This window comes from Balaenoptera physalus (assembly GCF_965194825.1).
Source record: "Balaenoptera physalus genome assembly, chromosome: 14".
Lineage (NCBI taxonomy): Eukaryota > Metazoa > Chordata > Mammalia > Artiodactyla > Balaenopteridae > Balaenoptera > Balaenoptera physalus.
In genome coordinates this window covers 48,519,391-48,543,110 of record NC_138893.1, presented here as the reverse complement: position 1 = coordinate 48,543,110, position 23,720 = coordinate 48,519,391, and the positions used below count along the sequence as shown (strand labels likewise).

Below are 23,720 nucleotides of genomic sequence, written 5' to 3'. Positions count from 1 at the left end.
GCGTCTGGAGCCTGTGCTCCGCAACAAGAGAGGCCGCGATAATGAGAGGCCCGCGCACCACGATGAAGAGTGGCCCCCACTTGCCACAGCTAGAGAAAGCCCTCGCACAGAAACGAAGACCCAACACAGCCATAAATAAATAAATAAATAAACCCAAAAGTTAAAAAAAAAAAAAAAAAAGTAACTAAAGGGACATGGCAACTAAATGCAACTCATGATCCTGGATCAGGGGTGGGGTTGGAGATTAAGTATAAAGGTCATTATTGGGACAATTGAGAAATTTTTAATATGCACTGTATATTAGATAATAATGTTGCATTCATATTAAATGTGATAATCATACTGTAGTTTTGTAGGACATCCTTGTTTTTAGGATATTCAAGTATATCTTTTAAGAGATGAAGTGCCATGATGTCTGCAAATTACTTTTAAATGGTTTAGGAAAAAAATGTATATATGAAATAAAAAGTAAATATGACAAAATGTTAACAGTTGGTGAATCCAGGTGAAAGATACAAGTGTATTCATTGAACTATCACTGCACTTTTCTGTAGGACTGAAATTTTTCAAATAAAAAGTTGGAATAAAAATGTAAAACTTATGCACAACAAAAAGCAAAGAGCAACCACTGAGAAGATTTTTGCAACATCGTAACTGAGAGAGGATTAGTATAAAGTCGAGATAAAGAGAGCTGCAAACTAATGATGGAAAAGAAAATGGAAAAAAAAAAATGAGCCAACAGAAAAAAGAATGAAGCAATTTATAGAAAAGAAAACCTTACAATAAATGGATGCAAATGGAATAAATCCTTACAATAAATGGAAAAGCAAATTAAAATGAAATTTAATTTGATTTTAAAATTTAAGAGTCTGGCAATATCAATGTTTGTAAGGATATGGTAAAAAAGGAACTCTCACAACCTGCTGATGGGTGTTTTGTGTTTAGTATTTTGGAAAATAATTCAGCTTTATTTAATAAAGGTGAAGATCCTCATACCCTACCACCTAAGAATTCCCTAGGCTTAGAATTCTCTCTCACACATGTAAACAAGATGACATATCCAAGAATGTTTATTACAGCACTGTTACTAACAGCAAAAAAGGCAGAAACCCCTAAATGTTCATAAACAAACTGGCTTATTCATATAATGCAATATTATAGAGAAATTAAAATGAATGAACTAAAGATATATCTACCAACATGGATATGTAGCAAAAACAATGTTAAATAACATCACTAATTATTAGGGAAATGCAAATTAAAACCACAAAGAGATATCACCTCTCACCTGACAGGAAGGCTACTATCAAAAAAAACAAGAAATAACAAGAGTTGGTGAGGATGCGGAGAGAAGGGAACCCTCATACACTGTTGGTGGGAACGTAAATTGGTGCAGCCACTATGAAAGATAGTATGGACATTCCTCAAAAAATTAATATGATCCAGCTATCCCACTTCTGGATATTTATCCAAAGAATACGAAAACACTAATCTGAAAACAGATACATGCACCCCTATGTTCATCCCGGCATTATTTACAATAGCCAAGATTGGAAACAACCTAGTGCCCATCAGTGGATGAAAAGATGTGGGGTATATATATATACACATACAATGAAATACTACTCGGCCATAAAAAGATGAAATCTTGCCATTTGCAACTACATTGATGGACCTTAAGGATATCATGCTAAGTGAAATAAGTCAGATGGAGAAAGACCAATACCACATGATTTCACTCATGTGGAATATAAAAAACTAATAAACAAACAATAAATAAATGAACAAACCAAACCAAACAAAAACATAGAACAGAGTAGTAGTGAGCCACAGGGGGAGTGGGAGGGGGAGGGCAAAATGGGTAAAGGGGAGCAACTGTACGGTGATGGACCAACACTACATTTTTGGCGGTGAGCAAAGGGTATACAGAAGTAGAAATAAAACACTGTACTTGTGAAACTTACATAATGTTATAAATCAATGTTACATCAATAAAATAAATTAAAAAAAGAACGAATAGCCCCAACATTGGGACAGACTTGGAAACACAGGCTGGGCAAGAAGTTAAACATTGCCCACCCCCCCAAAAAAAATCTTCATATGAGCTTCTTTCATCAGTGCTTTATCATAAAATCATATCTTCAAAAAAAATAAAAACAATGTTGAATAAAAAACCAAGTTGCAGAATCATGTGCATAATACATTAAACAAGAGTATATGCACTTTCAGGGATATATACATATTAGTAAAAGTATACAAACATAATGGGAATGATAATTACTGAATTCATGACAGGGAAAGAGAGGGGAATAGGATCAGCAAGGATTCATACAGGCCTCAACTGTATCTGTAATTTTATCCCTTTGAAAAATATAGTAAATTGAAAAGAAAGACTACACAATTAGAAAATGGGTAAAAAAAACCACAAAATAAATATGATGGCCTATAATTAAGATGATCATTACATTATTTCCTATATTTTGAAATATTTCATATTTTTGAATAAATTTATATTAAAACATTAAAGAAACCACATTAAACTGAACCAAGGAGCATTAAAAAACATATACTCCACTGGACATTGGAAACAGAAATACTAATACAGCGGTCACTCTGTATCCGTGGGGGTTGGTGCCAGGACACCCCCCCAATCACAGATACCAAAATCCAGGATGCTCAAGCTCCTTACATAAAATGGCGCACTACAGTCGCCTCTCTGTTTTTTTTCCCCTGCTCTGCATCCAGATACGACGGGCCTACTGTACCCAACAAATTTACCAAGATGTATATTCTATATGTATATAAATATAAATGTATATATATTTATATATATATACACACACACATATATTTTTAGCCATTAAACTTCAGGCACCAGATTTCAGTCTTCTCTTTCCAAGGAGATCCTGACACAGCAGGCTTTTTCATCTCACACTCCTGATAATGCTTCCCAATCAAAAGAAACACACAAAAGATAGGAACAAATAGTTCAACACTCTCCAAGGCAATTTAATCCTTTGGAGTATGCATTCCACCTAAAAGGGGGGCTATTTTGCTGCTCTGCTGGCAATTTTGCTATTTGGTGGGGGGTGGGGTGGGGGTGGGAGTTGCTGCTAAAGTTGTTTTCCACAGAAAGGAAAAGAAAAAACAGCCACTGCAAACCTTGGTAACCAATCATAGAACACAAATTTCAAATGGTAAGAAGTCATATAAGATTTACTGTGCGGCTTCCCTGGTGGCGCGGTGGTTAAGAATCTGCCTGCCAATGCAGGGAATACGGGTTCGAGCCCTGGTCCAGGAAGATCCCACATGCCGCAGAGCAACTAAGCCTGTGAGCCGCAACTACTGAGTCTGCGCTCTAGAGCCTGCGAGCCACAACTACTAAGCCCATGCGCCGCAACTACTGAAGCCCATGCGCCTAGAGCCAGTGATCCTCAAAAAGAGAAGCCACCACAATGAGAAGCCCGCGAACCGCAACGAAGAGTAGCCCCTGCTCGCCGCAACTAGAGAAAGCCCAGTCGGCGCGCAGCAACAAAGACCCAATGCAGCCAAAAATAAATAAAATAATTAATTTTTTTTAAATGCGTTAAAAAAATTATTTAAAAAAAAGGATTTACTGTGTCAAATAACAAGGACCTTAGCACTGCATAACAATTTGCTATCAATTTCCTTAAAGCAAATAATTTTTCAGGTCTGAACTTAAAAAATGAAACAAACACCAGCTACTCATAAATAAGAGTTGTCTTACTTTATTAATTCTGCCCTATCTTCAAGAAACCCATGTAGCATATCTTGTAAACAGTTTACTAGAATTTCTCTCTCCAGGTTTTTTTTTATTAATTAATTAATTTATTTATTTATTTTTGGCTGTGTTGGGTCTTCGTTGCTGCGCACTGGCTTTCTCTAGTTGCGGTGAGGTGCGCAGGTTTCTCACTGCGGAGGCTTCTCTTGTTGCGGAGCATGGGCTCTAGGCGTGCGGGCTTCAGTAGTTGCGGCTCGCAGGCTCTAGAGTGCGGGCTCAGTAGTTGTGGTTCACGGGTTCTAGAGTGCAGGCTCAGTAGTTGTGGCACACGGGCTTAGTTGCTCTGCGGCATGTGGGATCTTCCCGGACCAGGGGTCAAACCCGTGTCTCCTGCACTGGCAGGCGGATTCTTAACCACTGCGCCACCAGGGAAGTCCTCCCTCTACAGTTTTATCTCATAGTATTGCTCTACCAAACCCTTTGTTTTAGTGAGAACAATCTATTCAGTAAACCCTCAATATATCCACTTTTGCATCCTCTCCCTACTCTCAAGTGTCACCTTCTCTATGATGTTTTCCCTGATCCCACCAACCTACAGTAATCTCTCCACTTTGAATGAAAAAAAACAGAATAGCTAACATTTACAGAGAATTTAATGTGTGCCTGTATTGCTTCAATGGAATTACCCCATTCACCCCACACAACTCTGTGAAATTTGAAATTTGTTCTATTTTTCCCTTTTTCATGGTGAGAGAAACTGAGTGCAGCTCTCTACGGTTAAGTTCTCCAAGGGTGCATGGATGGTAAGTGGCAAAGCCAGGTCTCAAACCCAGACTCCAAAACCCAGGTCCTTAAACATATGTGATGCTGCCTCCTGGCTCACGTGCCTTTGCATTGATGGCCTTTACTGCTCACATGTCATTTAACATATGCCTTGTGATATTTAACATTTTGTGTTCCGAGATGTCTAAGCAGCTCAAAATATTACATTCATTCAACAAAAATTTACTGAGAGCCTGTATGCCAGGCATTGTTGATTACTGGGCATAAAAGCATGTTACAGAGCCTCCACAAATGAAAAGTAGATGAATTCTCTAGACACATGGACATCCCAAAAATGTGGGGAACTGCAAAATTTTAAATATGTACACAGCAATTATAACTACATAAAAATTATATGTACATAAGAACTGGAAAAGATACGATATTTATTTATCATAAATAACATGATAAAGTTGGTTGTTGTTTTTTTTTAACTATTGAATTTAAGCTTTTTGGTAAGAGAGGTAAGCAATAAAAAGATGTACTTTTTTAAAAAAAAACATGTTTTTTGTGCTTTCTTTCCCCCATTAAACAGTAGAAATAGCCTAGAGACAGATGAATGAACATTCCTCCTAACATTCTACTGTAATTTGGCTTTCTTTAGGAAGATACACCTGGTATCACTAGTAAGGTTTGCAGATACCCTATGTAAATATCTATATAAATCTTCCTACAATTATAAACTTTTGGAAACTTGAGGCTGATTGTAAATTTGCAAACAATGGAATCAAATCTTAGAACAGAATGAACCCTTGCAAACAACTCCTTTGGCCCTCTCATTTTACAGATTAGCTAATCACTGAATTCTAAATATCTAAAATCTGGGGACTTCTCTGGTGGCGCAGTGGTTAAGAATCCGCCTGCCAATGTAGGGGACACGGGTTCGATCCCTGGTCCTGGAAGATCCCACATTCCTTGGAGCAACTAGGCCCACGTGCCACAACTACTGAGCCCCCATGCTGCAACTACTGAAGCCCGCGTGCCTAGAGCCCGTCCTCTGCAACAAGAGAAGCCACCGTAAGGAGAAGCCGGCGCACCGCAACGAAGACCCAAAGCCGCCAAACATAAATAAATAAAATAAATAAATTTATTTAAAAATTAATTAAATAAAATCTAAAGTCTGGGTTGATGAAAGTAATGCAGCACCTATACTGAAATGTAGTGGCTTACACTGCAATAGAAATGCATTTCAAAAATAAAGTCTGTGTGCGCTAGCATCAGCCCAGCATGTAGAGTTCTGCTTTTAATTACAAGCTGTGTCTTCTTGAACTTAACCTCTTCAGGCCTGGATGTCTTCATCTGGATAAATTCTAACCAGTGCTGAAAAGTGTCGAGGTAAATATCTAAAAAGACCTCAATAACATTAAGTTTCCACGGTAAATAGCACTGTTTCACATTACAGTTACCAGAGTTTGCATCCGCTGCCTTAAGAGGCAAAATGAACAGTATATACGCATTATGAAACAAGTTCAATCAAGAAGAACCTGTCCGCACCCGAACACGCACACGCGCGCACACACACAACCCTATAATGGTGACTAGTCATTGCAGAGCACTGCACTTAACAATGCATCCTCAAAATAACGGCCCAAAGCCGGGAAAACAGTCTGACATCCAACTCTACCTATTGCCTTTATTTTTATTTTTTTATTTTTTCCTACTGCCTTTAAAAGCTAAGGCCTACCGAAGTAAAAGCCCCCAAACGTCATGCTTACAACTAATGGTTTAGGCCTCAGATTTGCATCTCACTCTGGGCTTCAGGGTACCCCAGGAAAAGGAAAGGAATAGACTGCCACCGGACAGTTGGCCGTTGACTTGGGAGCCATTGGGAAACAACTAGCACTTTTTTTTGCGGCGGCCTGCAATTCGGTGTGAGCTTTCCAGGAAGTGCTGCAAACGACGAAACTGGCGTGTGGGCTTTCAGTTGGCAATTTCTGGTGGTTCTTGCTACAACGCTGTCAACCTTGCATCCTAACACAGCGTCTGCCTAGTTCCTCGGGGTTGACCGGGAACGCGCAAGGGGTGGGGAGGTCCATTAACAAGGCGGAAAGGCAGGCTTCGGGTGCGGACGGGAGGAGGCCAGGCGTCGGCCGTAAAATATACGCAGAACTGAGTAAAGAGGTGTCCGTCCGAGGCGGGATGGGGAATGCCACCAGCGTGAGGGAAAAGCGGGGCACCGGGCCGGAAAGCGGCGAGGCGAAGGGCCGCGCTCCGAGGGTAAGGCGGCTCCCAGCGAGCCCAAGGCCAGGAAACAATGGCGCAAGCGTGACGTGGGGCCGGGGGCGTCGCCGCGGCGCGGAGCAAGGGGCTGCTCCGAGGCCGGGGCGACCTGGGGCTGGAGACGTGCGGGGTCCGCTGGCTCTCAGGCGGGCGCCCGGACGAGCGGGGCCTGAGGGGCGTAGCGGCCGGGTAGGGCCGAGGCGGGGGCAGGCGGGGGGCCCTGGCCCAGGTCGCGCGCTCTGCCGCGCACTCTCCCTCGCTCCCTTGCCCGCCCGCTCCTTCCCCTCCCGCCCGCGGGTCCCGCCGCACTCACCGGCCCCACCGCACGGCAGCAAACCCAGAGCGCAACTGCCGCAGCCGCCCGGGCGCGCGCCCTCCCAGCCCCCGCCGCCCCGGCACCGCCCCCGGCTCGCGCCCGGCCAGGGACCAGCGCGCTGTTCCGTCCCCCAGCTCCGCCGCAGAACCCGGCCTCCGCGACGCTCCCTGGCCGCGCTGCGGGAGTGGAACCTCGAGGCGGGCCTGCGTCCCGGTCCCTTGCCTGGGTCTGGGGATCTTCAAACAACAGGACATTGCCCGCTGCTGAGCTGTGGGGTGACGCACGTTGACAACCCTTCCATGTCCTTTAGGTCTCCATCCCTGGGCCTTCTGCAGGGCCCTGGACTACCTCACTTATACTCCGACGCTTTCTCTTAGGGGGTTGGGGGCATCCGTTTTCCCAGCCACAGAATCTTCCAGTCGAACGGACCTCAAAAACCCTCTGGTCCAGACTCCCATACCACGCCTGAATCCCAATGATGACTGAAAGCACCGGCTTTGGAGTTTGTCAGAAAGGGTTGGAACCCCAGTTCCACAACTTGCCAACTGTGTCACTTTGGGCGATACATCTAACTTCATCATACCTAGTTCCCTCATCTTCAATATAGGGGTGGATAACAACAGTACCTACCTCATGGGGTGGTGACAGGATGAAATAAGATAACAGAGGTAAGATCCTCGGCACAGTCCTGGCACATGGCACTCAAGAAATGTTCATTATTATATCAACTCCCACCCACCCACCACCAACTCGCATCTGAAAGAAGACTCCTCAGTGACAGAAGGCCACTATTTCCAGAGCAATGCATTCCTTAGTCTCGGCAGTTCTGACCAGCCAGAAGGTGTTTCTTAAGCGTCCACTCTCTGGCCCAAGTCCTATCCTTTGGAGCCTCAGAGAACAAACAGGTCTAATCTCTCTCCCACCTTCCACTTTTCAGATACTTGAAGACTTCTGCCCAAGGTCTTCTCTCTTCCAGACCAGTATCTCCCATTCCTTCCATTGTTTCTCCTTTGTTCTCATTTTGAGGGTCTTTGTCCTCATTCTTCTCACGCACCTACTCAGTTTGATTGTGGCTACTTTAGAGTATGTTGCCCAAGACTGAACCAAGTGTTTGTGGTACCATCAGAGCAGAGCAGGACTGTAGCTTCCTCCTTATACTGCCTTGCATTCAAGCAATAAAGTTCTTGGTGCCTGCACTACTGACTCATTGAACTTATAGTCAGCTAAAACCTCCAAGACTTTTTAATAAGTGCTCTGCTGGAGCATTTCTACCCTCTCGTGTTTTTGAGCCAACTTCAGGTCGGCTGAGGACAGGGCTTGGGGCTCTAACCTACTAGATTTTTCAGGATATGTGGGGAGAAGAAATAGGAGTTGGAAGGTAGTCTGACACTACCTTTAAACCAAGGGCACATGGAAAAAGGCCAGAGTTTGTGTCTAAAGACCATGGCACTAAGCAAATAGAAAAAATATATATATGCAATGTGATCTCATCTGAGCAAAAAATGTGCATGCACACACACACACAAGACTAGAAAGAAATATGTAAGTATGTTCATAGTGGTTTTCTTTCAGTGATAAGACTTGGGGTGGTTTCTTTTATTCTTTATACTTTTTCATAAATTTCCCAGATTTTCTACATTGTTTATATTACTTTTATAATCAAGAAATTTGTTTCCAAAAGGAAAAAACCAGAAAAAAAAATTTTTTTAATCAGAGAGATGAAATAACTTGAAAAAAATGGGAAACAAAGTTAAGAGATAACAGGCTAGGAGAAAACATTTGTAATATATAAAACAAAGGATATGTATGTGGAACATATAAAGGACTCAACAAATCAATAGAGAAAAAATTCACTAGAAAAATGGGCAAATGTAAATAGGCAGTTCACAGAAAAAAAAATATAAATTGCCAATAAGAATACAAAAAGATGCCCAACCTCAGTAGTAACCAGGGAAATGGAAATTAAAACAGAAATTGGCAACAATTTTTAAGCTTCATGATATCAAAAGAATGTAAATTGTCACAGCCATTTAAAGGGCAATTGGACAACATCTATTAAATCCGCGTCTCAGCAATGCCACTTCTAGTTATCTACCATAACTCCATGTTATGGAGGTATGTACAAGGATAATTACTATGATACTGCTAATAAAGAAAATTTGGAATCAGCCATAATGCCCAGCAATAGGGGAATGGCTAAATAAAATGTAGAGTACTCATATAATGGAATTCTGTAGAGAATTTTAAATAAATGACCTTGATCTATATATGTTAATATAGATCTATCTCAAAAGCATATTGTTGAATGAAAACAGCAAATTGCAGCATGAGATTGATTGACTGATTTGATATTTTTTAAAAACTCTCCCCAAAATGCATAACTTTAGTTTAATCATGAAAAATCATCAGACAAGCCCAAATTGAGGGATATTCTACAAAATACCTGACCTGGACTCTTCAAAAGTGTTAAGGTCATGAAAGCCAAGAAAAGACTGAGTATTATTACAGATTGAAGGAGACTAAGGAGACAAGACAACTAAACACAATGTGGGATCCCGGATTGGATCTTGGAAAAGAAAAGGAACATTAGTGGGAAAACTGGTGAAGTTCTAATAAAGTCTATAGTTTAGTTAATAGTATTGTTCCAATGTTAACTTCTTCGTTTTGATGACTGGAGTTATGTAAGCTGGTAGCACCAGGACAGGCTGAGTGAAAGGTACACTGAAACTTTCTGTACTATCTTTGTAACTCTTCTGTAAATCTTAAATTATTTCAAAATAAAAAGTTAATATAAAACACAGAAATACCATTATTTCTTATCCTCCCTGCTATAGACAATATTTGTGTCCCCTCTAATTTCATATGCTGAAACCTCATCCCCAGTGTGATGGTATCTGAAGGTGGGCCTTTGGGAGGTAATTAGGTCGTGAGGGCAGAGCTCTCATAAATGGAATTAGTGTCCTTATAAAAGAGATCCCAGAGAGCTGCCCACTCCCTTCTGCCCTGTGAGGACACAGCAAGAAGACAGCTGTCTCTGAACCAGGAAGTGGGCCTTCACCAAACACCGAATCTGCTAATACCTTGCTTTTGGGCTTCCCAGACTCTAGAACTGTGAGAAATAAATTTCTATCATTTATAGACCACCCAGTCTCTGGTATCCTGTTATAGCAGCCTGAACTAAGACAATTACATATTAAGTTTGTAAAAGATTTTCAAAACAGATTGTAAGGCTACCTGCCAAACTCTTTTATCAGAGGTTACCTTTAAGACAGGGATAAAGGACCAAGATTGTGGATAATGTTCAAAGGGGGTATTAGCTTTAGTTTTAATGTTTTAGAAGATAAATGTACTCATGCATTGCATTTTTTTAAAAAAATAAATTTATTTATTTATTTTGGTGGCATTGGGTCTTTGTTGCTGCACGCGGGCTTTCTCTAGTTGCGGCAGGCGGGGGCTACTCTTCGTTGAGGTACGCGGGCTTCTCATTGCGGTGGCTTCTCTTGTTGCGAAGCACGGGCTCTAGGCGCACGGGCTTCAGTAGTTGTGGCGTGCGGGCTCAGTGGTTGTAGCGCACAGGCTTAGTTGCTCCGCGGCATGTGGGATCTTCCCGGACCAGGGCTCAAACCCGTGTACCCTGCGCTGGCAGGCAGATTCTTAACCACTGCGCCACCAGGGAAGTCCCATGCATTGCTTTTTTAATCAAAAATTAATTTTACAAAGGCAAAAGGACAAGATACCTGGTCTCATGACTTTCAGGAGTAAGACAAGCCATGCCAACTACGAAACAACCTTCTAACAGAGGGTTGGGGAGCCTGAGGAAGCAATGAAGAGCCTTAAGTGGCTTGCTTGGTGTCTCTGACTTGACATTGGTGGAAGGGCCCAGGCAGTACTTGGCAAGAAAGGCCATCCCACTGTGGCCTTGGATGGCTTCTCACCAAACTCCCTGCCCAAGCACCCACATGGCTACCCTACCCCTCTGATTAACACAATTTCCCCCTAGAATACCATAAACTCTGAGTCACCCAGAATGTGAGCTGCGTTTACAGGTCACTCATCAGTTTTCTGCTTCTTGGCAGAATCCCTCAGAGAAACGCAAGCATTGCTCAATACCCTGGCCTACGGCCTAGAAACAGCCTGCCCCCAGATCTTTCTCCCAGGAAGTATTCAGTCATAGATCTCCAATCAGCCACCTTGGAAGTCTCCTCTCTTTTTCATCCATCTTTCTCTAACAGCACAGGGTCAGCACTTACTGTGATAATGCATTATTCGAGGAGACAATCAGAAAACATTTAGTCCAGCTAGAAACATCTAGTCCAAGTTGAGAGACAGGACATCCATGTAAGACTTAGGAGCACCTACATGTCTTCAAAAATATGCACTAAACTCCTTCCATATGCCTAACACTGATCAATAAAGACATGAGTTTCTGCCCTCATGTAGGTTTCTGACTGCCTGGAAAGATGGACTTTAAACAAACAAAAAATTATTTTACTACAATTAGTAAGTGCTATGCAGGAAAAGTAAAAGATGCTTTGAGGGAGAACAAAATAGGGGCTCGGCTTTGGGGTAGGGAGAGGGTCAGGAACATCTCAGCTGAGCCCTGAAGGATGAATAGGACTTTTTTAAGTAAAAAAAGTGAGAGAGAGGCTTACTTGGAAGAGTAGAGAATCCCTGAAAAAGGGACCAGTTGGCACAAAGGCCCTGAAGTAGGGATGAGCCTTGTATTATCTGCAGAATGATCAGCAGCCTAGAGGGAAAGGGGGAAAGTGGCAAAAAATGGTCCGTAAGGAGGCAGAACCACACCTCACAGGGCACTATAGACCATATAAATCATCTGCAGCCTTATCTTAAGTGCAATGGAGAGTACTTGACGGCATAAAGCAGAGGAGTGGCAGAGATCAGGTATGCAGTTCAAATGAATGGAATGTAACCAACCAATCAATTGCCTCATATACTCATGAAAATTAATTCATTTGAATCAAGCAAAGATCTCTGAGGTGCCCGTTGGAAACTTCCACTGGGTGTTTACAACATGAGAGAGATAAGATCTGCAACCTCTATCACAATTGTTCTATTTATCAAACATCTACCAGGTAGTAAATACTGGAACTCTAAATTGATCCCCCGGGACTTCCCTGGTGGCACAGTGGTTAAGAATCCGCCTGCCAATGCAGGGAACACGGGTTCGAGCCCTGGTCCGGGAAGATCCCACATGCCGCAGAGCAAATAAGCCTGTGCGCCACAACTACTGAGCCTGTGCTCTAGAGCCCGTGAGCCACAACTACTGAGCCCATGTGCCACAACTACTGAAGCCTGTGCACCTAGAGCCCGTGCTCCGCAGCAAGAGAAGCCACCGCAATGAGAAGCCCGCGCACTGCAATGAAGAGTAGCCCCCGCTCGCCACAACTACAGAAAGCCTGTGTGCAGCAACGAAGACCCAACGCAGCCAAAAATAAATAAATAAATAAATAAATTGATTCCCAACCCACACTTTACCCCAGAGTTGCTGAATATCTATTTAGGAAATTAGACACTTAGGTAAAAGATGAAGGCAGGTCGTTATAAGCCCCATGCCAGATCAGTGGTCCCGAAAAACTTCAGAGTTTCAGGATAGATGGATTCCTGAGGAGACAGAAGAGTCAGAATCGAATACACAGAGATACTACTTCATACCTACATTAAGGAAAAAAAAAAAAGGAGGTAAGTGTTGGCAAGGATGTAGAGAAACTGGAACCCTCCTGCACTGCTGGTAGGAAAGCAAAATGGTGCAGCCTCTGTGGTGGTTCCTTAAAAAGCTAAACATAGAATTACCATATGACCCAGCAATTCTACTTCTGGGTATATTCCCTAAAGAACTGAAAACAGGGATTCAAATGGACATTCATATGCCAATGTTCATAGTAGCATCATTCATAGTAGCCAAAAGGTGGAATCAACCCAAATGGCCATCAACACATGAATGGATAAACAAAGTATGGTACATCCATACAATGGACTATTACTCAGCCATACAAATAAATGAAGTTCTGGTACTGCTACAACATGGATAAACCTTGAAAACATTATGCCAAGTGAAATAAGCCAGACACAGAAGGACAAATATTATATGATACTACTTTTGTGAAGTATCTAAAATAGGCAAACTCATAGAGACAGAAAGTAGATTAGAGGTTACCAGAGACTGGGGCAGTGGGGAGGAATGGGAAGTTATTGCTTAATGGGTCCAGAATTTCTGTTTGTGATGATGAAAAAAGTGTTGAAACAGGCAGTGGTGATGGTTGCACAACACTGTGAATGTACTCATGCCACTAAGTTGTACACTTAAAAATGGCTAAAATGGCAAATTTTGTGTTATATATATTCTACCACAGTAAAAAAAATTCAAGGGAGGGTGGGCTGGAAGTTTGGGGTTAGCAGATGCAAACAATTACATATAGAATGGATAAACAACAAGGTCCTACTATATAGCACAGGGAACTATATTCAATATCCTAAGATAAACCATAATGGAAAAGAAAAAAAATAAGTGTTCATTACACAGATACAAATTTTTTTAAAATAAAATGGAAAAAAATTCAAAAACACTTAAAAAAAAGAAATCAAATACATAAATAGGACCATTTCCTCCATGTTCACTGAGCTCCTTCCAAATTGCCACTTTTCAGTTGCTGGTCCCCACGTCCCTCCATAAAAGCTCTTTTTACGTTTTGAACTCTATTCATCCTTTCGGCCTTAGCTCAAATGTAACTCAGAGAGGGCTTCCCAATCTCCCTACCCCAGTATTCTTTCATGTTACCCATACCTTCCCTTCCCTTCCCTTCCCATCCCACAATTGCAATTAAATAAATATTTGTGTGATTATGTCTTTAATATCTGCCTTTTCATTAGGCTGTAAGCTCCAGAGGAGCAGAGACAGTCTTGTCCACTGTGTCTGTCTCATCCCGTGAGAGAGGATACAGCACCTAGCCCAGGGTTTGGCACATTGGGGATTCCATCCATATATATTTTTACATAAATTAATTAATAACTAAATGAATGTGTGGTAGGATTGTGAGTGGATTTTATTTTAATGCCTTTTACAATGCTTTGAGTTTGATTAAATTATTTTAAAACCAAAAAAAAGCACATCAGGGCTTATATCCCTGCATTCTACCTTGTGAAGTCGTCAGCAGTCTCTTGGAGCAGGAACCTGAGTGAGACCACAGTACAATTTGTTTCCAGGTAGATCTGCTACAACACCAACCATTCCAATCTTGGTCTCTAAGTGGTAAGTTGTTGGGCTTAACGATGGAACCCCTCTTCACTGTGGGACCAGACCTGCCAGCCCCCTATAGAGCATTTCACGTGTTCAGGTTAAGCAGCATCTATATTAGGACCAAAAAGTAAGGCATACTAATGTCAGAATGAGAAAGAGTGTTCACTCGTCTATTGGGAAAGCCACTTCTTTGATAAGCCTAGGTAAGTTTAGGCTTTATGCCATTACTCAATGAAGGCACTTCCTAACTGAATGTCCCCATCTTAGCACTCTGCATCAACCTCAGTAAACAATATTCTGTGCTAAAAGGAAGCTAGACACATATAATTAATTCTGAGACAAGAAATACAAAAAGAAACTGATTTAATGAATTTGTCTTCTGGATGTGGACACCTGTGGGAACTGAAAGGCGTGATAATACAGGAAGAAGCACACAACTCACAACAGCTTTTATATAAACAAATTTTGTCCCACCGATCATTATTCTCTCAGCCCACAATCTAATCGTCTTTCTTTTTTTTTACGTGTTACATATAAAATGCATAAACCAGAGAGTACAAAGCAAACGAGCAACTGTAGACATTAGGAGATTTTTTGACCATAAGTAACAGAAAACCCAGTTAAAACAGGCTTAAACAATAAGAAAATCCAGAGGTATTGTGGACTCCAGGGTACACGATTCAGTCACTGACATTGCCACAAGGAACAGGTTTCATTTCTCTGTCCTGCAACATTCAGGGTTGCCTTCATCCTAAAACATGTTCCCCTCATTGCTTGTAAGATGGCTACAAGTATCCTTGTTTGTGTCAACAAAAGATTCTAAGTCCTTCCCTTCAACCTCACTGGGATGAATTAGGACACATGCAGACCCCCAGGACCAATAATCATTGCCGAGGAAGGATCATACACTGATTAATCAGATTTGTCCCTGGGTTTTGGGGATGGAGAGGATATCTGAGCAAAACTGGGATTTTTGACAGGGAGAAGGGGTGGGGAGTGGATGCTAGGTAGGCAGTCAAGAGTGTTCACTACAACTAGCAAATCAGAATTTGCCCACACCTTGAGTTACAAGTATTGCAGTAGTATTAGAGAAATATAAAACACTTTGAATTTCACACATCCACTAATCCACTTGTTCTTAACTCATGTAAGGGATAAGAACACATTCTCATCAGCAACAGTGGCTCATGACAGCAGTGATTCTTAGAAAAATCAGGAAGCCTGTGTGGTGTTCTTTATGTATACGCTATAGTCCCACCTTCCTAGAGGAAGAATGGTATCTCTCCATCATATCAGAGGCTCAGTGCTGCATCTTAGCCATCCTCTCCAGTCCTGGGTTCATATCGAAACCTGCTTGGGTCCCACCCTAGTCCTTCCCAGTGATATTGAACAGCATTTCACCCGTTTGGGAAATTTATTTTGGGAGTCCCAAAGTATATTTTGACATGACTAGTTCTGTGAGATGTTACTAGATGTTCCTTGGGGAAAAAAAAAACTTCCATTCTTGCAGAAATCATGAAAGGACTATTTAAACTCTTAGCACTTGTAAAACTTGGGCATTTGTCATTATCAATTCCTGGGACAGCACATCTACTTTGTCTTTTGAGGACTGGGCCTTCGTAAGCAAGAAAGTGGCTCTGGTTTTCACAGCAAAGAGGTGAGGCCTCATCCAAGGATATACAACAAGGGTTTGTATACGGACTTGTAACAGGGATGCATTATTTTCTTCAATCAGTGGTTCTTAAACTACAATCAAGAATAAGGGCTGGGCTTCCCTGTTGGCACAGTGGTTAAGAATTCGCCTGCCAATGCAGGGAACACGGGTTCGAGCCCTGGTCTGGGAAGATCCCACATGCCGTGGAGCAACTAAGCCTGTGCACCACAACTACTGAGCTTGTGCTCTAGAGCCCATGAGCCACAACTACTGAGACCGTACACCATAACTACTGAGACCACACACCACATCTACTGAAGCCTGCACACCTAGAGCCCGTGCTCTGCAGTAAGAGAAGCCACCACAATGAGAAGCCCGTGCACCGCAACGAAGAGTAGCCCCTACTCGACGCAACTAGAGAGAGCCCGTGCACAGCAACAAAGACCCCAACACAGCCAAAAATAAAATAAATAAAAACAAATAAATTGAAAGAAAAAAAAGAATAAGGGTTGCCTTTCAAAAAGGCAGATTCCAGATCTCATCCCAATCTCTGGCTGTGCAGCCTGGGAATTCATATTTAAACTAACTCTCCAGGTAATTCTGATGCAGGTGGTCCATGTGTTCTCTGAAATTGCTGTCTACCTACCACATGCCTGCCTGTGACAGTAATCAATGTTGCCACGGCAGCAGCCAGTCTGAGCCACCTCCTGCTGCCTGCTGCCTGGGCAACAACTGACTTTCTGGGTCTCTTCCTTCTTTGCTAGTCCAAGGAGCCACTGTGAACAGCAGTTTTTCAATACTGTGGAAACTATTCAATTGACCCAAACAAAGAAACTGACTCATAATTGTACGATCAGGGATTACAAACTATGTTACCTCACCTTCAGAGCACCAGTCTTTTAATCCCCTTTCTTGGCTCCACTTCAGATGTCAGATACTAGCCCTCAATGATTACATTCATCGGCAGGAAGAGGGTGCAGTCCCTGAGACCCACACAGTTTTCCAAGCCTGCCACAAACTGGGGTCCTCCCTTACCTGGCATCTATAGCACTCTTGTAACAAGTGTCCTATTGGGTTAAAAGTAAATAAATCTCTCATTTGAGTGATGGATAGTTGAGTTCATTACTTTTACTTTCAGCAAACCCAAAACAATTATTTTCAACTAATTTTTTGGTCAGATGCTAACTATCTGAAAGAAAACCCATGCTAATAGAAGAGAGAATAGGTTAAGTACTAGGATCTGTATCTAATCCCTTAGCAGGTGTGGTAAACAGAATAATGGCCTAATCCCCAGAACCTGTGACTGTGTCGCAATTATAGAGCAAAGGAGAATTAAGGTAGCAGATGGAATTAAATTTGCTAATCAGCTGACCTTAAACAGGGAGTACATGCCACAGGGCAACTAAGCCCACGCACCACAACTACTGAGCTCGCGGGCCTCAACTAGAAAGCCCATGTGCCGCAAATTACAGAGCCCACATGCCACAAATACAGAGTCCACGCACCCTGGAGCCTGCGTGCCACAACTAGAGAAGAGAAAACCAGTATTCCACAACTAGAGAGAAGCCCACGCACCACAACGAAAGATCCAGCATCCCTCAACAAAGACCCCGCGTGTGCAACTAAGACCCGACGCAGCCAAAAATAAATAAGATAAATAAATAATAAATAAATCTTAAAAAAAAAATAAATGTAGAAGAGGGAAGGACAAGAGTCAGCGTCAGTGATGTAATGTGAGAAAGAGTTAGCTGGCCATTGCTAGCTATGAAGACGGAAGCGGACCATGAGCCAAGGAATACCTGCAGCCTCTAAAAGCTGAAGAAGGCAAGGAGACTGATTTTCCCCGAGAGCCTCCGGAAGGAACGTAGGAACATAGCTGGATAAGACCTTGATTTTAATCCGCTGAAACCCGGTTCAGACTTGTGATCTCCAGAATTAAGATAATACTTTTGTGTTGCTTTAAGCCACGAAATTTGTGATAATTAGTTACATCAGCAATAGGAAACTAATACACAGGGAATTAGGAATGAAGACCAGAAACAGATACAGACTAGAGAGTCAAATAAATGTGGGCCTCCTTGCTCAGTGCATACTATAATACCTTTTCTCTAGTGGTGGTCCAGGGGAAACCCTTCATCCTATGAGTTCTCCAGGAGGCCTGCCTTTGAACCAGATAACCTGATTCAGAAAAACTGCAGTATTAAAAAATATATATATATTTTTTTTTTAATGAGCTAAATTCATGTACATTTCTTTTTGGGTCCCTTCTATGTTGGTATTTTGTTTGCTTTTCCCTTTTTTTCCTGAAGCATAACATAAACATATATATATGCAGAAAAATGCACAAATCATTTTCACGAAGTAAACACACTTATGTAACCACCACCCAAATCAAGATATAAAATATAACCAGAAGCTTCAAAACTCATCTCATGCCCCCTTCCATGCACTATGTCACCTCCCACCTCATACAGTAGACATGCCTTTGTGTCTGGCTTCTTTCACTTATTAGTATAGTAGTAAGATGCATCCATATGTAGCAATTGTTCGTCTACTTTCATTGCTCTATAGTATTGCACTGTGTAAATATAAAACGATTCACCCATTTTTTTTCAATTCATCCATTTTTTTAAGAGGAAAATTGTGGATTAAAAGTGGTTTTACCCCCTTCCAGACTTCTCAGACTCTTTACCCGCTAATAAGTAACTGTAAATCACAAAGCAAGGATGAAACAACCTGAGTTTCCCAAATGTATTTGACCACGAAACTTTTTTTTTCCTACAAAGCATCTTACAAGACTAATATTTTGTAGGACATGCTCCAGGAAACCATGGTCTGGAGCAATGGTTTTCAAACTGGGCTCCTCAAAGCTCTAAGTTCCCAGATAGTGACTCAATACTGCATAAGGGATCAGAGTAAGATCAACTGGATCCCCACTTCTGCTTCAACACACCCTCCACTTGTATCTGCTTTAAGAAGGGATTTCACATAGATGGGGTGTATGTGTATATGTATTAACTGCCCATGTGTCTATGATTGAAAAAAGCGTTTGGCTGCTTTAAAAAATGTGCTTGAAAACCACATGTCTAAGCTCTAGGGGACCTCTCAGAAGGCCTTTGCACAGACCCAGGTTCCAAGCTACAAGGACTTGCTGACCTTATCCAAAGTTCACTGCTTTCACCGTTGCTTACTTGCCAGGCTCTGTCCAAGAGCCATCTGCCCACTGATTCTCCCAGTGGTGTTGTGAAAGGGCTCAAAAGAGATCACTGACAGCTGCTCAATACAGATCAGGCAGCTTAGTCCACAGGCAGCTTCTGTCTATGGAGTCAGAGGCTGAAAATAGATCATTACATGCCACAAAAGTCTGAAATTGCTTCTAACCAGGCAGCATGGTTTAGGGATTAAGAGCATGGACTCCAGAGCCAAACTCCCTGGCTTTGACTTCTGGCTCTGCTGCTAACTAGCTGTGACCTTGGGCAAGTTTCTCAATGCCCTCACATCTTAGTTTCCTCATCCTTAAAATGGAAGTGAAGATAATAATAGCATGTACCTCAAAGGCTTGATGAGGATGAAATGAGGTCACGTCTGTGCAGCAGTTGAGACTGGGCTGGGCATTTAGGAAGCACGACGTAAATGTCTGTTAAATAAAACCAAAGTGGCTCTGCGAACTTATAGGTGGCAAAGTCCAACTCCAGGCATTATAGTTATTTTACTGTTCAATTTTTACCACTGCCCTCGAGGTGAGGCTCTCTCTGTGGCCTCCCACGCCCCTGAAGAGTTGAGATCACATGGCCCTCCAAAATGGTGAGTGTTACCAAACTCAGGATTCCTTGGATCAATAACATTTCAAAAGCAATTTTAGGAATTCACATAGGGTGGCTATTTTAACTATGCCATTCAGGACATTAAAATAAACTGCCATCTACCATTACCACTATTTTATGAAAGGCAATTTTAAGACCAAAAAAAGTAGGAAAAACATAATCTCAGAATAAAAGACAGGGCTTTAAATTAAATTGAGCTTAGTTAAAAAAAAAAAAAATCACTACCCTGTTCTGGTTTTTCCATTTCATCTTGAGCCAGTGGCCAAGGGCCAACCCCTGTCTGTGACCCAGCATTTGCATTTGACTAACAGTGCTCTACAGGCCCTTGTGAGTGTCCCTGGACACATGGGCCATTATAACTAAACACCTCCCTGAGTGTCCAAGCCTCAAAGCTAGTACTGAACACCCCAAACTGCAGAACTGAAGGCATTTGCTAATGATCCCATTTAGCACTGCTATGCTCAGAGGCGAGGGATCACAGGGGAACTGGGCAGAGTTATTTCAGTTGTTCGCAGTAGCATTTGATGGGGCCTTTTAGAACCACAGCTCCAACTCCAAGGAGCCAAGAAAGACTGAGCTACCTGGGTATTTTAGATAAAACCTCAGTCTTTCCACCCGTGTTTTTCATTGCTCTCACACCACTACCGCACTCACAACACTTCTGACACCAGAGGTGTGGGGTTTTCCCCCACGCCAACCAATTCTCTGTGACACAGCAGGGTGTTCTACAATTTAACTCAATCCTGACACCAGCTACTAGAGACAGCGTCAGATCCCACAGGTTAAGGGCTCAGTCCCACGAGACTGCCCCCACCCCCCCCATCCCCACAACCAAGATTCAGATGCCAATCACAAGTAGTAGGCCACCAGGATACCCACATCTTCTGTCTGACTTGGCTACAAATTGGAGGTTCCCATGACGTCTTCCTCCTTGGATTCAATTATTTGCTAGGGTAGCTCACAGAACTCAGAGACATTTACTTACATTTACCAATTTATTAAAGGATACAGATGAACAGCCAGATGAAGAGATATATAAGGTGAGGTCTGGGAGGGTGCGAGCACAGAAGCTTCTGTCCCAGTGAATGCAGGGTGTATCACCCTCCTAGTACTTGCATGTGTTCACCAACCTGGAAACTCCCTGAGCTCCATACCTTTGGGATTTTTATGGAGGCTTCATCACGTAGGCATAGCTGATCATTAACTCCACTACCAGCTTGGGGAGTCAGGACACAGGGGCTGTCATGCTGGTCCTGCTGCTAACCCAACCATGTAATTTTTTGTGCAGTCCTCAACCATTCAGAGACTTGTTTTTCTCTTCTACAAAATGGGGGCAGTAATGCCTGCTTTGTATTTCTCAAGGTTGTTCTGGGAATCATATAAGTAATGGCTGTGAATATGGTGTTAAAGCACCCTAAAGGAATGCATATTTGTGACTCTCAGCCTCCATCCCCTTCTAGTCAGGGCCCCAAGTTTCCCCACTAAGTTTATACCAAGGACCTTTCCCTCCACCCTCTCCTGCAGCCTGACTAGGACTCCACAGTACAACACTCCAAGGTAGACTCCAGGGCCTTGGTTTAGAGCAGTGGGGTAAGGAGAAGCCAATTTTTTTCTTTCTCAGAGTTCTGGTCCCCCAGGTCACTCCAGGATGGAGGGAGCTGCTAAGTATAAACACTCAGGAATCCACAAATACTCTTGGAATTCCAGCTTAGTGAGCCTGTTCAATAATGCTTCCTGCTAAACTAACAAAGAGTGATAGCAGAAAAACGCTGATAGACATTCCATCCACCCCCCACCACCTCCAAAGAATCCTGGCAGCTCAACTTGTTATATCAACGTGTTATATCTGGAAGAAACTTTAGATCAGTGGTTCTTAATTCTGGCTAAACATTAGAATCACCAGGGGAGCTTTTTAAAAATACCCTTGCCCGGCTGTACCTCACACCAATTAAATCAGAATATTTGGGAGAGGGACCTAGACATCAGTATTTTTAAAGCTCCCCAGATGATTGCAATGTGCAGCCTAGTTTGAGAACCACTGCTATAGAGGATCCAGGTCAAACACTTCACTTTACAGAAGAAAAAACTGAGGCCCTGAGAGTTTAAGAATTTTGTCCGAAGTCATACAACTGACTAGAGCTTGAGATATCAATTCAACAAGTTGATGATAATAACAGCTCATTTTTTTGTTGAGCTTTTACTCTGGGCCAGAGTAAGCACCAAGCACCTTACAAATATAATCTCAATAAATCCTAACGATTTTATGAGAAAATTGAGACCCGGGGAGTTTAACTAGTTTTCTCAAGGTCAAAACAACTGAACAGTGGCAGAGATTCCAGTTCAATTGTTCAACTAAGTTTGAGCAGCATGCAGATGACAAGACAGGGATAGGGCCCTGCCCTTAAGGAATTTACAGTCTACCTGGAGGGACAGGACACAGGTGAGCCAACATTTAAAACACATTCTGATAAGTGTTACAGTAAAAGTCAACAATGGAAAGACAAGGAAGGCACCTAACTCTGGGAAAATTCAAAGAAGTCTTCTTAGAGGAGGAGGTATTGAAGAAGTCTTAAAAGGTGAATGAAAGGTAGTTTAGTGAAAAACGAAGAGAGAGAGAAAGTGGAAGCAGCCAGTGTAAAGAATGGTGAATGCTCAGAGCTATGCAGTAATTCATAGTGACTTGATAAGTATATTTGGGTGGAGCTATCGCCAAGAGGTGAGACTGAAGAAGGACAGAGACTAGATCATTAAGGAGTTTAAAAGAGGGAACCATAGCAGGATTATAAACGGACAGTGAAAGGATATAAATGTATGTATTTAAAAGGTTATTGGAGGATATGATACCAAAAGCACAGGCAACAAAAGCAAAAACAGATAAAGTGGACTACATCAAAACTGAAAACTTCTGTGCATCAAAGTACACTCTTAACAGAGAAAAAGGGCAACTCATGCAATGGGACAACAAAAAACAATCTGATTCAAAAATGGGCAAAGGACTTGAATCAATCTCTCTCCAAAGAAGATATACAAATGGCCAATAGGCACATGAAAAGATGGTCAACATCACTAATCATTAGGGAAATTCAAACCAAAACCACAATAAGGTATCACCTCATAGCCAGTAGGATGGCTATAATCAAAAAAGTAGAAAATAATAAGTGTTGGTGAGAACGTGGAAAAATTGGAACACTTGTGTATTGCTGGTGGGAGTGTAAAATGGTGCAGCTGCCATGGAAGACAGTAGGGCAGTTCCTCAAAAAAGTAAAAATAGAATTACCATATGGTCCAGCAATTCCACTTCTGGGTATGTAGCCAAAGGAATTAAAAGCAGGGTCTCAGATATTTGTCTACTCATGTTTATAGCAACATTATTCATAATAGCTGAAAGGTAAAAGCAACCCAAGTGACGAATGAATAAATAATCAAAATGTGGTGTACATATATACAACGGAACGTTATTCAGCCTTAAAAAGGAAGAAAATTCTGTTACATGTTACAACGTGGAACCTTATCGTGCTAAGTGAAATAAACCACCCACAAAAGGACAAATACTGTATGAAGTACCTAGAGTAGTCAAATTTACAGAGACAGAAAGTAGAATGATGGTTACCAGGAAGGAGCCAGGGAGATGGGTAATGGAGAATTACTGTTTAATGGGTACAGAGTTTCAGTTTGGGAAGATGAAAAAGTTTTAGAGATGGATGGTGGTAGTGATTTCATAATAACGTGAATATACTTGATGCCACTTAACTGTATGGGTTAAAATGGTAAATTTTATGTTATGTGGATTTTACCACAAAAAAATTATGGCAATAGCATTAAAAGATTAGCGGGTGACAGCATAGGGAGATCAGCTCTGTGCTTTGTGACCACCTAGAGGGGTGCGA

The 23,720-nt window shown here is 42.1% G+C and overlaps 1 protein-coding gene and 1 pseudogene across 3 annotated transcripts in view; one reads left to right on the top strand and one right to left on the bottom strand.

Moving 5' to 3' along the window:
• The window catches only part of NT5C2 (5'-nucleotidase, cytosolic II), a 105,723-nt gene extending 98,528 nt beyond the window's left edge, over nt 1-7,195 (bottom strand). The window contains exon 1 of one of the 2 annotated variants that reach the window (XM_082425231.1): nt 7,098-7,195. The gene's annotated coding sequence lies outside the window, so the exon portion shown is untranslated. The remainder of the gene's footprint in view (nt 1-7,097) is intronic. The other variant, XM_082425232.1, reaches the window with a different exon arrangement.
• A 7,192-nt stretch (nt 7,196-14,387) lies between these two features.
• The window catches only part of LOC309642263 (small integral membrane protein 30 pseudogene), a 28,721-nt pseudogene continuing 19,388 nt past the window's right edge, over nt 14,388-23,720 (top strand). Inside the window, exon 1 of the transcript in view lies at nt 14,388-14,482. The product of the transcript in view is annotated as a small integral membrane protein 30 pseudogene (transcript). The remainder of the gene's footprint in view (nt 14,483-23,720) is intronic.